General features: G+C 44.8%; 1 pseudogene; it reads left to right on the forward strand.

Annotated features, from left to right (window-relative positions):
- Positions 1-8,853: 8,853 nt before the first annotated feature.
- On the forward strand, positions 8,854-9,521 carry LOC110127292 (large ribosomal subunit protein uL13 pseudogene; annotated as a pseudogene).
- Positions 9,522-16,065: the final 6,544 nt, after the last annotated feature.

A 16,065-nucleotide genomic window follows, 5' to 3' on the forward strand; every position in this document is an offset into this window, starting at 1 on the left:
CTGTGACGTCATAATTAATCGCAATCTTGGTCCCCGGAGGGAGAGGAACCTCTCTGAAGGAAGGTTGTAGCGCTACCTTCAGGCTGGTTTTGTGGCGCTGGATGAGAAAACAGGTGACTGAAGCTGAGCCTCCGGTTGTTTTTCCCCTCAGTGCTCAGTTCTAGGAACTACAACTTCCTCTGTTCCTGAGTTGTTGTTGTTGTTGTTTAAAAAAAACAAAAACAAAGTGAAACATTGTGGGAGTTACAGTTCTAGCGCTCCTCGGACCTCGCGATGCAAGCAAGAGCGCTCTGCAGAGCACCGCCTGGCTCGAGTGCTGGGCCCTTGGCGACGAAGAATTGAGGCTTTTGAACCGTGGTGTTGGAGAAGACTTGAGAGTCCCTTGGACTGCAAGGAGATCAAACCAGGTAAGCCTAAAGGAAATCAGTCCTGAATATTCACTGGAAGTACTGATGCTGAAGCTGAAACTCCAATACTCTGGCCACCTGATGCGAAGAACTGACTCATTTGAAAAGATCCTCATGCTGGGAAAGATTAAAAGCAGGAGGAGAAGGAGAGGACAGAGGAGGAGGTGGTTAGATGGCATCACCGACTCGATGGACGTGAGTTTGAGCAAGCTGCTGGAGTTGGTGATGGACAGGGAAGCCTGGCGTGCTGCAGTCCATGGGTTGCAAAAAGTCCGATACGACTGAGCGACTGAACTGAACTGGGCCTTTGGAAGGGGTGAGTCGACCTCTTATGGGGCATGAAGTGGAAAGAGTGAAGGCGGAGGAGGAATGCCTAGTCACTAGGAAAGAAAGGAAGCAGGGATGAAGTAGGACACTTAGGAAGGGGCTCAAGACTTTGGAGGTAGTGAAACAGAAGAGACTGGGACTCCTTCCTCTGTAGATGCCTGTCAGATGAGGGAGGTTAGCATTAGTCAAGGGAGCAGCCTTGCGACGACGACTGTCGAGGTTTGCTTTCAGTTGCAGACCCCTTCCACCTTGTCCCCTGCCTCCCATCCAGCCAGCTCTACATCATCATTGCATCCATTAGATGGAGAGTTGACATATCCCTGATCTTTTATAAAACATGAGGACAAGTGTCTTAAAAGTCTTGCTATTTTAATTCATCTGGAACCTAAAATCTAAAGTGTAGAATCTTGTCGTCCTGAAGGGACAGCTTCTAGATAAGTTTCTTAGTTCTCTCCCAGCCCACCCACCCCCCCTCAACCTCATTGCTGTGCTAAGCTGCTTACGTGTGAAAGGTCTGGAGCCATCACTATTTTCTCCTGTTTGAAAGACAACCAGCTGTGGTCTCTCCTAGAGAGGTTTTGATGCGCTACTCTCTGCAATAATGGAAACACACAAACTAGTGAGAGGGTTAAAACTGAGCAATCTACTAGAAAGTGACAAGCCCCATAATAATTTGTCTTACAAGGAGAGATCTGCTGAGCCCATGATGGTTGGCAAGTTTTTATTCTCTCTTCTCTGTGTGTCTGTCTCCTTTGAAATAGAAATTGAAATTAGTCCAACTTTCCCTTTCAGTATCAGTTCAGCTGCTCAGTCGTGTCCGACTCTCTGCGACCCCATGAACTGCAGCACGCCAGGCCTCCCTGTCCAACACCAACTCCCAGAGTTTACCCAAACTCATATCCATTGAGTCAGTGATGCCATCCAACCATCTCATCCTCTGTCGTCCCCTTCTCCTGCCTTCAATCTTTCCCAACATCAGGGTCTTTTCAAATGAGTCAGCTCTTCACATCAGGTGGCCAAAATATTGGAGTCTCAGCTTCAACATCAGTCCTTCCTTCCAATGAACACCCAGGACTGATCTCCTTTAGGATGGTCTGGTTGGATCTCCTTGCAGTCAAAGGGAGTCTCAAGAGTCTTCTCCAACACCACAGTTCAAGAGCATCAATTCTTTGGCGTTCAGCTTTCTTTATAGTCCAACTCTCACATCCATACATGACTACTGGAAAAACCATAGCCTTGACTAGACGGACCTTTGTTGGCAAAGTAATGTCTCTGCTTTTTAATATGCGGTCTAGGTTGGTCATAACTTTCCTTCCAAGGAGTAAGTGTCTTTTAATTTCATGGCTGCATTGACAAAACACAGTGACGATCCACAATGAGTTGAATACTGTCCTAATGCAGCAAAGTAACTAAGCATTATAAGGCATGACTCTTTCCCAACACAAGCTCAACAGTCTGTTCCGTTAGTATTTATTAAGCACACATGCCAGTCTTTGAGCTGAAGTTGTGGCTGTCAACCTAAAAACTGTGTCTCTGACCTTAAGGAATACAAATGAATAATTAGAATGCAATGAAAGTACACTTACAGGACAAAATCAGAGCCTAGGAAAGGCATATACAACAGATATGCCTGTATACTTCAAGGAGGACTATTTATTAAATGTTTCAATAAAAAATTGAAATGTAAGAGAAGAAGATGCTCATATTCTGTGGTGAGGATAATCACCAATCAACAAATCATTAACTTTGAGAACTTGGAATTACAGACTCTAATGTTAGGTACTGTGCTGGGTACTGTGTACACAGAAATAAAAGTAAGGTGGTCATATTTTTAAAATCTCAAAATAAGTATATGTAGTCAGGCAAGAGGTTAATGCCCAAGAAGTTAATGAGATCCAATATTTGATATCAGATCCTTTCTAATATGATAGATAGATTTCTGTATTTATAGATAAAAAAATTATAGCTCCTACTCTGAGTCTGAATTTCAGCATCAAAAAGTTAAAAGTGTATATGGATACAGATATCACAGTGGAAACCAGGATTGATTTTCAAATGAGTTGTAGAAGTAAAAATATTATGTTTATAGGGAGGCAAAAATTACTGTTACATAGAGAAGACTGGGAAGATTTTATGTTCAAGTCTTGACCTGAGGAGGATGGACAACTGCCATTTATTGAGACTTACCATATATAAAGCATTGTGCCAGGATCTTTAATTCTCATTTGTTCTTTATAACTCCAAGAGGCAAATTTCTGTCTTATAGTTCCATTTTATAGATGAGGAAACTGATTTAGAGAGAGACTGAGTTACCTGCCCTGAGTCACACACCTGGGAAATGGTGGAATTAGGATTCAGGCATAGCCCTATAAGGCTTCAAAGTCCATGCTGTGTAAACCATAAATGGTATAAATAAAAGCACAGAGATGAGATGCCAAGCATCCTTAGTGGCTTAAATATGACCTCACAGTAAACTCAGATTAGACCAGAGACGACACACAGAAAGTTGGTAGTCTTTGTGTGCCATCAGCTTGTCCTGTAAATAAACCCAGAGTGACCCTAGATTCTCATCCCTAGTGAATCAACAGGGAATAGTCTCAATGGATTTAGGTTGAAGAATGACTGGCAGAATAAGGCAGGCAAGCAGAGAGTGAACAAAAAAGAATAGAATTTCACAACAAAAGATTATAGGGCAGAGATGCTGTATGTGGTGATAGAGGCAGAGAGGGCCCGGCTCAAGAAACTGTACAAAGAGAATGAACCGATAACACTGAAGTCTAAACTTATCCCAGAAGACAAAGGAGGAAGCCGGACTGAGCAGCATGTCGTAAATGGGCTTGGGCAACACTTCACCAAGGAGCCCATCTCTTCCCACGCCCAGTCCTTGGTGCAAGATTCAGAATGGTTCATGTTGAGTCCACAGGAGAAGTATGCTTTTAAGTTTATATGAGAGGATTACACTTGGCCCTCTATATTGGAGGTTCCCCTATCCACAGATTCAATTGTGGATGGAAAATACTCAGGAAAAACAAAATTATGGAAAGTTCTCAAAAGCCAAACTTGAACTTGCCACTTAGTGACAACTGTTACATAGTATTTACATTGTATTTACAACTATTTACATTGTAGTAGGTATTATAAGTAATTGAGAGATAATTTAAGGTATATGGGAGGATGTGCCAAGGTTATATGCAGGTATGATATCATTTTATATAAGGGATTAGCACATGGATTTTGGTATCTGGAGGAAGCAGGTCCTGGAACCAAGGGACATTGGTGGGGAGAGTGGTCCACAAATACTGAGGGATGACTGTATGCTCTTATTTATATGTCCTTATTTTTAAAAGAGTTTTCATTATTTGTTACCATAGGAATGTCATGGTTTCTCATCAGAAAATGGCCCTGTTGTAGTCCTACCTATTCCCAGGTGTTTTCTTTCTGAGGGAAATACCCTTGGCCTTGGCCAAAATAATTGGATTCTTTTGATTCAGTTGATATGAGAGCAAATTTGTTCTGACATCTCCCACCTTCTGTTTTACCTTTGCTTTTTTATCTTACAGATTGGCCTGGGCTAAAGTATCAAAAGATCCTAGGATTGCAGGAGGTCAACAGTCTCCACTGGAGAAAAAAATATTGGTAAATAAATCGTCCTAACATCATACTGTTTGAAAAGACTAGAAGAAGGAAAGTTAGGTTTAAAATCCTACTGGCACCCAAGTGACACTTTGCGGTAATGTGTCCACACTGGCAAATATTTTCCAGCTAAATCTTTACTTGCAAAACAAAGTATTATTTTCAAAACTCCCAATACTATTTTAAAAAAACAAAACAATTAGTTTTTGATTTTGGTGGTAAGAACACCAACTTTGAGAGCTTGCAGGCTCACCTAGGAGTGATGGAAGTAAAATCCCTGTTACTCCAAAGTTAATGACAGACCATGGACCTTTCTTCCCCCACCTCCACCCCCACCATGGTCCTTTCTTGGTGTCAATAATGAGAATAGGCTCCTGTTTAAATATGTTCAAAGTAAGAAGATGGTCATATTACAAAATTCTGCACCTCACCTTGACAGAATCTAGGTGGCGTACATACATCAGAAGCAAAACAACTGATAATTCAAAAATATCAAGAGGAGTATGAAATACGCTGTAGGGAGCAAGGGCTTTCCCTTGACTACTGGCTTGCCAAAGCAGAGTCTTATTATAATAAAAGAATAATGGAAATGGTGAAAGAACAAGAGAAAGGCAGTGAAATCAAGAAGAGATTGGAGGGAAAAACAACCCAAAGCATAGAGAGACAAAAACGGTTTTATTTGCTACCCGAGAGAGAAATGAAACACATAGAAAGGCACATACATCGAGGTGGACAGGTCAGAGAGTTTAAGAGTAAAACATTTAAAAAATCAACACCACACTCTAGTGAAATAAAATTTCCCAGAATTGTGCCGGAAGAACATGGCATTCAGAACACACAGAGAAGAAAGCAGGTAAATGAGAGAGAACAGATACAGATTAAAGATCACCGGGAACGCATGATTCGAGGGAGAGAACTTGTAGAGCAAAAACTCAAGGAAAGAATCTTGAGAAAAGACCAGAGTCAGCCTCCTGTTCCTGAGAAGTGTGAGAGCATAAAGAGCATAAAGAAAGAGATAAAAGAGTATGAAAGTGTTATTGCATACCCACTTTTCCAGCCATGCGGTAGCAGTCGGATTAAAGTGAATGTTCTGATGGAAAAGTCTCGGAATAGAGAAGAAAACAACACAATGATCAAGCCACTTCAAAGAAGATTCTTAACTATGCCACCCTTTTTGAGAAGTCAAATAGGAAAAATAAAAGATTCAGTGCTTTCATGATGAGATCATGTCTCTTAAATGAACCTTTATTTTTTAAATAGGAGAATTCAAACAAAAGTTTAATAATTTATATACATAAGAGAGACTCAGGAAAACTGAGTCTGAGTCCCCCCCCCCCCACACTTTTTTTTTTTTAATGCTGGTTCTGTTCCACAGGGTTCAGTGACGTTTCTCATTTATACAGAAGTGTCAGATAGTTCTGGAGTTTAAAACCAGCTTGGCTATTTTTCATTGCCTTGTGTTTGTTCAAGTTGCTTATCCTTTTGATGTTCATTACTAATCTGTAAAGTTGGAAAATAATAGTTCCTAGCATTTATAAGAGAATTTCATTTTTGTGAAACATTAGCATGTTATCAGATATTTCATAAATATTGGGTTTTCCATTTGGAAAGATCTGGGTTGGGCAAAGATGGTGAATAAGGAATTGTTCTAATCTGCCTCTTCCATTCCTCCTACCCTCAGCCTCAAAGGTTATCTTGAGATTGCTGTAGGTCACCATGCAGTTTTGTGTTTTCTATTCATATCTTTATCAGGGAAGTACAAACCAGGCTGTAAAAGTCTAACTTATACCATGTAATTTATTTGTATGAGAAACTTAATTTTGAGAACCTTCTATGTGCCAGGCATTGTTAGTTACTGAGATGAATTAAGAGAAATCCTTGCTCTTGGCCGGTTTACAGCTAATGGCATAGATTACTCTATGAACAGATAATAAAATAGGGTTATGACAGAGGTATGTCTAGGTGTGTACAGAGGAGGGACATCTAACCTAGGTGAGCAGAGTGAGGAAGAAGGCCAGAGTATAAAGTTGTAGTAATCTCTCATATTTCTGCCAGCTCCATATTTTGTCAGTTTCTATCACCCACTTAAACAAGACCTTCCCAATGTCTGGATTCACTTAGAGGTAACCCAACTCACCTTCTCTCAAATAGAGATCCTTCCAAAAGTTGGTAAATTTGGGGTTCAGAATTGGTGAATAGAGAAGCCGAAAAATGGAAACTGGATGGCCTAAGGAATATTATACTTCAGTTGTGATCGTCCTGATGCCTACCCTTTTATATCAGCAGGACACCCTTTACAAAGATGCAGATATTGCTAGATCAGCACTGTCAATAGATCTTTCTGTGGTGATGTAACTCTTCTATAGCTTTGCTCGTCAATACAGTAGTGTTTTCCCACATGTGGCTACTGAGCATTTGAAATGTGGCTAGTGCAACTGAGGGACTGAATTTTTCATTTTATTTCATTTGCATTGATTTAAAATTGCTACATGTGGCAAGTGACCACCATGTTGTACAGCATGGTGCTATATAAATATAACTCTTGTGTTAGACCTCAATCCCACAGTCTGTTTTTTGCCTTTAACAATATTTGCAGGTATAATAGATCACTTACCTTAGTATCAGTTTAGTTTCCTTTATATTTGAGATGCTCCTTAATCCCACAAAGAGATTAAAAAATTACTGTAGGCAACTTCTATGTGGACATGAGGTGATTGAAGTTGCTTAAATTGGGTTCAGGAACTCGCCCTCCCCTTGCTCCTTTTGGAATGTGACCAGGACACCTACCAAAATCTTATTCCTACCCACCTGATTTGCCTTATGCAGACTTTTTTGTCCTGTTGTTCTCTAATCTTCCATCTTCATGTCACAGTTTTAGATTATATACCTTGCAAAAATGTGGATCATCAGCATGCAAGAAGCAAAAGACTTAGAAATCCAAATCACTTGGGTAATGATAAACCATTTGAGTGGGGTAGAAAAGTAACCTGATACATAGCTGTTGGTAATTGTTTACCATGCAGATATTCACTGTTGGACCATCCTTTTGACCTGTAAATGTACTCAAATCTCTTCCATCTAAATAAGATTCTATGTGCAGAAATTCTCTGGCAGTTCAGTAGTTAAGACTCCGTGCTCTCACTGCTGAGGTCCTGATCAGGGAACTAAAATCCCAAAAGTTGAGTGGCATGACCAAAAAAATTTTTTTAATTAAAAATGTTAAAAAATAATAAATAAGCTACTTTGCTATTTATCTGAACTCCTTCATAGTAAAGTCTCTTTAGAAAAAATCTATACCAGCTCCCTGCATTCTGGCTTCAGTGCCCATCTGTCCAACAAATCCCTTTCTGCTGAGCCATCAGCAAAGAGCTCCATGTGGCTACATCCAATGAACAGTTAAGGGTAGAATGAAGAGAAGAATGTGCCAACAACAGCAAAAGACCCAACAGGCATTTGGCAGCAAGAGGGGTCAAGAATTTAAGGGTAGGAATGCAGTATGTAGAAAATGAGAGACCAGAGAAGAGCAATCATCCTGAGAAGCTGGAGATCAGGCAGGGCACAGTGGGACCTGTTTAAGAAACTGGAGTAAAGTACCAAAGGAACAAGATAAGCAAGCAGTCATAAGACTCAGGATAAAACACTGGAATATGAATAGAAGCACTGACAGATCCAAACTATTGAATTGGTCTCCACTTAGGATCGAACAAGTTCTGAGTCTTAGGCTGAGCTGAGCTGACAGTTGAGGGTTTAAGAAAGTCCAAACTAGGTACTTCCCTGGTGGTCCAGTGGCTAAGACTTCTTGCTCCCAGTGCAGGGGGCCTGAGTTCAATTCGTGGTCTGGGAACTAGATTCCACATGTTGCAACTAAAAGATCAAAGATCCTACATGCCACAACTAAGACCTGATGTGTATATATATATATATATATTTTTTTAGAAAGTCCAAAATAGAAACAGAGATTATCAGGTCACAGAGCAGGAGACAAAGCAGATAATTACTATAACCCTCATAGTGAGTCACTTAACATGATATAAGATTTTAATTCATTAAAGCATGCCTGATATTATCTCTAACCATGAACATCATAGTGGCTTGAAAAATGAGCCTCAGGATGTAAGATGTACAAAGCTGGTGTATTTTAAATAGAGCTAAAGTCTTACAAATTAGAATAAGTCTGAATATGTGGCATTTTTAAATACTAATGTGGTAGGAAACATAAAAAATTGATTGATACCTTGACTATCATCCCATTGTCAAGTGGCTTTGCAATAAAAGCCACATCATGTTGTATGAGGCCTTCCCAGATGGCACAGTGGTAAAGAATCCACCTGCCAAAGCAAGATACACAAGAGTTGTGAGTCCAGTCCCTGGGTCAGACAGATACCGAGGAGTAGGAAATAGCAACCTGCTCCAGTATTCTTGTCTGGAAAATTCCATGGATGGAGGAGCCTGGTAGACTACAGTTCAAGGAGTCACAAAGAGTTGGACACACTTTCCCAGGCGGCTGCCGAAGATGGCGGAGGGGCAGGTCCTGGTGCTCAATGGCCGAGGCCATCTCCTGGGTCGCCTGGCGGCCATTGTGGTCAATCAGGTGCTTCTGGGCCGGAAGGCTGTGGTCGTGCGCTGTGAGGGCATCAACATTTCTGGCAATTTCTACAGAAATAAGTTGAAGTACCTGGCCTTTCTCCGCAAGCGGATGAACACCAACCCGTCCCGGGCCCCCTACCACTTCCGAGCCCCCAGCCGCATCTTCTGGTGGACAGTGCGAGGCATGCTGCCCCACAACACCAAGCGGGGCCAGGCTGCTCTGGACCGCCTCAAGGTGTTCGATGGGATCCCACCGCCCTATGATAAGAAAAAGCGAATGGTGGTCCCTGTTGCCCTCAAGGTTGTGCGTCTGAAGCCTACGCGGAAGTTTGCCTACTTAGGGCGCCTGGCTCATGAGGTTGGCTGGAAGTACCAGGCAGTAATGGCCACCCTGGAGGAGAAGAGAAAGGAGAAAGCCAAGATCCACTACCGGAAAAAGAAGCAGCTCATGAGGCTACGGAAGCAGGCCGAAAAGAACATTGAGAAGAAAATTGGCAAATTCACAGAGGTCCTCAAGACTCACGGATTTCTAGTCTGAGCCAAATAAAATTGACTGTTTATTCTTCATGCTTGGCCTGGCCTGCCCTTCCTCCATCGCCACCCTAGGATGTGGGGGCCCCCAGGGGCTGCCATGCAGGTGCCACAGGCAGACGGGGTATAGCTGAGGGGTGTTAGTCAGTGTAGGCAGGTCCAGGGGCCGTGCAGGCATCGTTGGTCTGCAGCCTATTTGTTCGTGAGACTTTTAAGACATGAACAGTTGGAACAACCAGTCCAGTTGCAATATTGGCAGAAGTGAGCTGGAAGACTTAATTGGAAGGGATTCGCATGTCTTACAGGGAGTCTGTTCACGCTTCCCCTGTGGTCGGATACTATACTCTGCAGCTGTTAGGGGGTGAGACTGCCCAAAAAGTGTCTCTGGAAGAGAAGTTTCAGCCAAGGGGTCACAGGCATCGCCCTTGTGTCTTCCCTGTATTTTGTGATCCAAAACCAATAAATTATTTTTTTAAAGAAAAAAAAAAAAGAGTTGGACACAACTGAGCACTCGCGCGCGTGCGCGCGCGCGCACACACACACACACACACACACACACACACACATACACATCTATCTATCTACTTACATGTATGAGAGAAATCAGAATTATACAGATCAAAGTTGTGTTTTCTGGAAAGCCAAAATCATGACACATTAGTTTCAATGGTATGGATGGAGGAGGCTGGACTAGAATAACAGCACTGTACCCTAAAGTGTGGGCTTCCCCAGTGACTCCGTGGGTAAAAAAAAAAATCTGTCTGCAATGCTGGAGCCATAGGTGATGCAGATTTAATCTCTGGGTTTGGAAGATCCCCTGGATGAAGATATGGCAAGCCATTCCAGTATTTTTGCTTGGAGAGTCCCATGGACAAAGGAGCCTGGTGGGCTGTAGTCCATAGGGTCACACTGAGTCAAACACGACTGAAGCAACTTAGCACACACACACCCTAAAGTGTCAACACTCAGGAGACACCACTAATAGCCCTTGAGGGGCTCAAAGAGCCAGTGAAGCCCATCTGCCAGGAGCGGGTGTGGACAATGCCCCATGCTGTGTGGCCTCACTCATGGTAAGACAAGTCAACCTTTGACAGTAGTCACAAGTCCAAATCAGAAACTGGGTCCTGAGACTTCTCTGATGGTTCAGTGGCTAAGACTCCAAGCTCCCAATCTGGGGGTCCAGGGTTCAATCCCTTGTCAGAGAACTAGAACTCACTTGGAGCAGCTAAGAGTTCACATGCTGCAACTAAAGATCCCGAGTGCCATGCAGAAACAAAGACCACAACTAAGACCCAGTGAAGCCAAATTAAGTAAATGTTGAAAAAAAAATCTGACTCCTTTACTTTGGGCCTAGTTGATGATGGTGAATATCTTGCCATGTCTGGTGTGATAATGGACTCAGGCAGCAGGGGAGACAGTTCACAAAACATGTTTCCATCTGCAGCTTGATTAGTCAACCCCATCAGAGACTAGACTCATTCTGTGAGGATTCACCTGAGTGACCCAGATGGTGGTAGCTTACGATGAATGATGTCGGAGTTGTAATCTCTGAAGAAGATTTAGCTTCAGGACCAGGGACCAGGCTTGATCACTCAAGAACTTTTGTGTAGCAGAGTTTTATTAAAATATAAAAAGGGACAGAGAAAGCTTCTGACATAGACATCAGAAGGGGGCGGAGAGTGCCCACACTCACCAGTCTTTGCATGGGAGCTATATACCTTATTATAGTAAAGGGTCTTACCAGAGGCATTCCCACAACATACATCTTGAGATAACAAGATTAGTCAGAAGGTTCTTGTTAAGGAGAAACTTGTCCTAGAGCAAGGTACATTGTTATATTGACTAAGACAAAACAATTCAGAAAAAAAGTTTGTCCTTTTCTCCTCCTTGAGAGCCTCAGACCCCTTTCTCCTCGAGGGCCCTGGATCCCTTCCTCCTCATGGGCCCTGGGCTCCTTATCAACCTACCTAAGGATGAACTTTCTCAATGGTTAGATAAGCATTTATGATTTATTTCCACAGTTTCCAGCTCCAAAGAGATACCTAACCAGTCTAGTTTTCAAGCAGCAGACCAAATAGGTTGGCAACAGCCCAAGAGGCAGTAAGACTACAGGAAGGTTGATCAAAGGGATTATTGGTCAGAGGTACGAAATGGCCTTGAGTTCTGCCCACCAAGAGGACTGACAACAGCCATTTTTGACTCTGCATCACTGGCAATGAGACTGAATGGCTGAATCAGCCAGGGAGAGAGTTGAATTTCAGCTTAGCTGAACCACAGTGAACCAGGGCCAGACATATAGGGAAATCTCTGTGAACCGAGAGCCACATGAACCAGCAGTTCTCTGCCTCAGTTGGCAGAGTAGGGGGTGAAGTTTTCCCCAGAGGGATATCTGCCACTTTTTCATGTAAAGTAGAGATGTTGAGGCCAGGTCAGCCACACCCTAAATATACCATTTCCAAGTGAGGATTATTAAATCCTTCCCACTTTGTCAGAAATTGAGTCCAAGCTGTAGCATGTCTGACTCTGCAATCTCAGGGACAGTAGCCCGCCAGGCTGCTCTGACCATGGGATTCTTCAGGCAAGAATACTGGAGTGGGTTGCCATATCCTACTCCAGGAGATCCTGAGTCCAAGTTGACCTACACCCAAATGTGAATATTAAGTAAGAGTATCCGAAGGCCTCCATGTGTTAGGTGTTTAGTTTCAATAGGAGCCCAGTAGCAAGCTGATGTGGCTTTTCAAAAAAAAGAAAAGTGTACCCAGTAACCATGATAGGAAGGTGGCAGGTCCAAAACCCTAAGGGGTGCCACTGAACACAGGCTGCCTCCACCACCATCTCCACCAGCCTACTATCTCCATCTGACTCTGTGGGTGCCTCCTCAGCTTCCCCACATGGATCATCTGTCTGCAAAGGCAGATCACTGGTTCAGGTACCTTGGGAATACTCAGGTTTATCTAGGGACTTCCCTGGTGGTCCAGTGGCTAAGACTCTGTGCTCTCAATGCAGGGGTCTTGGATTCGATCCCTGATCTGGGAACTAGATCCCACATGCTACAACTATTAATAATAAAGATGATGAGTGCTGCAACTAAAAGACCTGGTACAGCCAAAACATAAATCAGTTCAGTTCAGTTCAGTCCAGTCGCTCAGTCATGTCCAACTCTTTGCAACCCCACAAACCACAGCATGCCAGGCCTCTCTGTCCATCACCAATTCCCAGAGTCCACCCAAACCCATGTCCATCGAATTGGTGATGCCATCCAACCATCTCATCCTCTGGTGTCCCCTTCTCCTCCTGTCCTCAATCTTTCCCAGCATCAGGGTCTTTTCAAATGAGTCAGCTCTTCGCATCAGGTGGCCAAAATATTGGAGTTTCAGCTTCAACATCAGTCCTACCAATGAATATTCAGGACTGATTTAATTTAGGATGGACTGATTGGATCTCCTTGCAGTCCAACGGACTCTCAAGAGTCTTCTCCAGCACTACAGTTCAAAAGCATCAATTCTTTGGCTCTCAGCTTTCTTTATACTACAACTCTCACATCCATACATGACCACTGGAAAAACCATAGCCTTGACTAGACGGACCTTTGTTGACAAAGTAGTGTCTCTGCTTTTTAATATGCTATCTAGGTTGGTCATAACTTTCCTTCCAAGGAGTAAGTGTCTTTTAATTCATGGCTGCAATCAGCATCTGCAGTGATTTGGGAGTCCAGAAAAATAAAGTCTGCCACTGTTTCCACTGTTTCCCCATCTATTTGCCATGAAGTGATGGAACCAGATGCCATGATCTTAGTTTTCTGAAGGTTGAGGTTTAAACCAACTTTTTCACTCTCCTCTTTCACTTTCATCAAGAGGCTCTTTAGCTCTTCACTTTCTGCCATAAGGGTGGTGTCATCTGCATATCTGAGGTTATTGATATTTCTCCTGGCAATCTTGATTCCAGCTTGTGCTTCCTCCAGCCCTGCGTTTCTCATGATGTACTCTGCATATAAGTTAAATAAGCAGGGTGACAATATACAGCCTTGACATACTCCTTTTCCTATTTGAAACCAGTCTGTTGTTCCATATCCAGTTCTAACTGTTGCTTCCTGACCTTCATACAGGTTTCTCAAGAGGCAGGTCAGGTGGTCTGATATTCCCATCTCTTTCAGAATTTTCCACTGTTTATTGTGATCCACACAGTCAAAGGCTTTGGCATAGTCAATAAAGCAGAAATGGATGTTTTTCTGGAACTCTTTTGCTTTTTCGATGATCCAGCGGATGCTGGCAATTTGATCTCTGGTTCCTCTGCCTTTTCTAAAACCAGTTTGAACATCTAGATTTTACGGTTCCTGTTAGACTCTTTAGTGACCCCATGGACTGTAGCCAGGCTCTTCCATTCATGAGATTTTCCAGGTAAGAATCTGGAGTCGGTTGCCATTTCCTTGTCTAGGGTATCTTCGAAACCCAGGGGTCAAACCCAGGTCTCCTGCATTGCAGGCAGATTCTTTACCATCTCAGCTACAGTGGTAAAGAACAACCCACCTGCCAGTTCAGGAGAGGCGGGTTTGATCCTTGGGTCAGGAAGATCCCCTGGAGAAAGGAATGGTAAACCATTTCAGTATTCTTGCCTGGAGAATTCCATGGACAGAGGAGCCTGGTCCATGGGGTCACAAAGAGTCGGAGACGACCGAGCTACTAACATATTCTTTACCACTGAGCTACCTGGGTAGCCCAATTGTGTGTTTTCATCAGAAATAATTCAATCCTTTTCCCCTCAAGAGTGAATTAAGACTGGGAATGAGATCCTAGCCTTGGGTGGAACCAGCAGCTACAATTGGTAGGAGGGACGGGCTAGTGGGGTGGGCGGTTCCTTTTTCTTTCAAGCTTCCTAGATTGTTTTGAACTTTTGACTTTGGCGGTCCCACAGGCAAAACCGTGCAGGGTACGCGGTGGGCCTGCGGAAACCAGCGAGGAGAGCGGGGCCGGGACGGGGCCCTGGCAGGGACGGGGCCCTGGCAGGGCCGGGGCGGGGTCGCGGGCGCCCGGTACACTTGCGCTGGGTTGGAACGGCTAGCCGCTGGCCCACCGGAAGTCCTACGTCCTGGAGCGCCGGTCCTCGGCAGCGGCGGGTGAGTAAGGGCAGCGGGGAGTTGAGCTCGCGGTGGTGGAGGCTAGTGAAAGGTTTGTCCCGCGGTCTTACGCCCCTGACCTCGGCAGGCGAGGGGAGCATCGCGCCCCGAGTCCTGGCGGAGTTTCCAAGCCCTGGGGGCCCCTGGGGAAACCTGGACTACTCAGGGTGGGTGCAGCGACCACTCACTCCCTGGGGATTCGGCCCAGAGCACGGGCTGCTAGCACGTGTTGAAAAAGTCGGGGTCCCAGCAACGAGGTTTCGGGGCAGACGGGCATCGGCCAGTGCAGTTCCCGTCAGCGGGACCCGTTCAGTGGGTATTGAGGAGCGGGCCACGCAATCGTGAGCGAAACTCTCTGTCCCTGCCCGCGGGAGCCTCCGAGGCTGGGGTCCGAGGCCCGGCGCGCAGTGGCTGGAGGTGAGCGCTGTGGGCCCGCGATTTGACCCGGCAGAGCTAGGACCGAGCAGAGACCCGAAGACCGGATGAGAAGGGCGAAGGCCCGAGGGTCGTTCTGCCTGGCCGGAGGGCAGAAAACTCCAGTGGCTGAAGCAGCGGCGAGGGCGGACCCCCGAAGCCTGGAGGGTGTGTTGGGGGTTTCAGTGGTTCTCAGAATCGCTACGGGAAACAATGGACGGGTTTGGGGTTAGAGATCCGGTGGACTCAGAGCACTGGAAAATGGCGACACATTCCCTCGAGGGGTTTACGTTCTTGGAAGGGCGGGGACGGGCCCTGAACTGATAAACAGGTCTGCGCCTAGAGTCATAAGTTATCCCAGCCGCTTTGCACTAGCCGGCCAACCGGTTTGAGCTCTGGGGCGAGTGGATGTAGAAAGTACTATCGAGGTCAACGTGCCAGGGGCAGGCGGCAGCGGCCAGAAATTAAGACTCCATAGTCATGCTCTCTCCCCAAACCAGACAACCAGCCTAGAATCTGGATCGAGCGCCCCTGGCCACCACCCCCAGCAAATGCTTTTGAGAAAGACTTAACAAGGGTGGGTCTTTCCTGAGGGAAAACAGGAGAGCCAGAACTTTGAGGATACGATTATAGAGACTTTTGAAGTGTTACTTTTACTGTGTTCCACGGGCTAGTAGGAGAATAATCCAGACCTGCACCATCTCACCGCTTGATTGTGCTTGAAGCGAAGGGAGGGAGGGACAAACTTCACCTCTTAGGAAAAGCACCTTTCCTGTCAGCTTTCTTTTTAGCAATCCTATTAACTTCATCGTTGAACGCCCTTTGCCTTTCTGGCATTTTCAATTCTACCACCTTTCAAAAAAGTGAAAGGAAGAACGTCAACAGGTTTAAGTCTTCATTCTTTTCATTCCATTCATTCCATCTGGAGGGAGGCCTAGCGGGGTGAGTGGCAGTCCGCAGGAGGTGGGAGTTCCGCCATGTTTGGGCAGAGCAGAACTTCCCCGGTTGGATTGCAGCTCCAGCGCTGGCCCCCTGGGAGCCCTGTGTAAGTGT

The sequence above is a fragment of the Odocoileus virginianus genome, chromosome 27 (assembly GCF_023699985.2).
Source record: "Odocoileus virginianus isolate 20LAN1187 ecotype Illinois chromosome 27, Ovbor_1.2, whole genome shotgun sequence".
Taxonomy (NCBI): Eukaryota; Metazoa; Chordata; class Mammalia; order Artiodactyla; family Cervidae; genus Odocoileus; species Odocoileus virginianus.